Source organism: Seriola lalandi, unplaced genomic scaffold (assembly GCF_002814215.2).
Source record: "Seriola lalandi dorsalis isolate HSWRI2012SDOR001 ecotype SW California unplaced genomic scaffold, Sedor1 jcf7180002054722, whole genome shotgun sequence".
Taxonomy (NCBI): domain Eukaryota; kingdom Metazoa; phylum Chordata; class Actinopteri; order Carangiformes; family Carangidae; genus Seriola; species Seriola lalandi.
In genome coordinates this window covers 540,800-542,172 of record NW_019525275.1, presented here as the reverse complement: position 1 = coordinate 542,172, position 1,373 = coordinate 540,800, and the positions used below count along the sequence as shown (strand labels likewise).

Here is a 1,373-nt window from a genome sequence, read left to right as displayed (position 1 = left end):
GAGTCTGGTCCATTTTCTGTAGCACAAGCTTCTTGTGTTTATCTTAAATAAAGAGTTATAGCATAGTAAGGCATAAAAAGCCATGTAAAAGTCATTGTACATTAAGTCATGAAAGATATTTTCTGTGGTTGTAGTTTAATTTCATTGGAGGTGTGTGGTCTTTCACTGTGCTCACAAAGTAAATGTTAACTTTGTTAAAATCATTAAGGTTTACACTTTTTCACGGAAGCTACTGTACTATAGCTGAATACACTTCATTTTCACAGAAAGAAGCAAGAAATAAATATCAAATGATGAATAACATTGAGTTACACAAGAGAGACAGGAGGTTATGTCCCAACTCTGGCTGTTTCTAAATACCCAGGAAGTTTTTTAGTCACACCAATAATCTACTCTGAAATTTGTAGCCTGTAATCTAAATCTTAACTGTTTTCTTTTCCTGAGACAATCAAATCAAGTTTGATGTTTGACAGCCAAAACAACGAAGTCACACAGTTCAGTATCTTAATCAATAGATCAGACAGAAATCCTTATTCACTTATATGAAACTTTATTTATATTTTTCAGTGTTTCCATGGTGACTCTAATAGTGAGAGTCCATGATGCGCTTCATGCTCATGAACTTCATGTTGCCCATGCCCATGTTCATGAAGCTCCTGTACTCTCCAGGCCTCATGTACATCATCCTGCCTCTGTAGTGGGGCTGCTCATACATCAGCCAGTGTCCGTCGATCACGTGGCAAGACATGCAGTTGGACATGCGGTAACGATCCATGACATTGTCACAGTCGTCCATCAGCTCGGACATCTGGCCTCCAAAGTTCTCCCTCTCATAGATCCTCATTCTGTATGAGCCACGGTACTGGAACACATCAGTAATCAATATACAATCATTAGTCAGTGTTCACTGGTAGTGAGTTTAGGTAGAACTCAGGACCACAGGAAATCACTCGTTATTTGTACCTAACATACTACATGGTCAAAAATATGTGGACACGAAGTGAAGCTGTTTACATGCAGACACACTATCATCATCATCATCATCATCATCACTGTCATCGTCATCATCATCATCATCACTGTCATCGTCATCATCATCATTGACATCATCATCATTATCATCATCATCACTGTCATTTTCATTTGCATCCTCTTCCCTACCCTAACCCCAATCCCAAGGACAGTAACGGCCCAAGCTCACCCCATAGACACACCCCACCAACACACCACAACTCTCCTTCATCACCACACCTGATACCCTTTGTCTCCACTTTTTCTCATCAAATCACCGACCTACACCGCATTATCAAACACAACTTCTCCATATTACAGTCTCAACATCCGGCCTTTCATAACCACAAAATCATCTCAGC

General features: G+C 39.9%; 1 pseudogene; it reads right to left on the bottom strand.

The window, feature by feature from the left end:
* Window positions 1-530: 530 nt before the first annotated feature.
* Window positions 531-888, bottom strand: LOC111668250 (gamma-crystallin M1 pseudogene; annotated as a pseudogene).
* Between the last annotated feature and the right edge of the window lie 485 nt (window positions 889-1,373).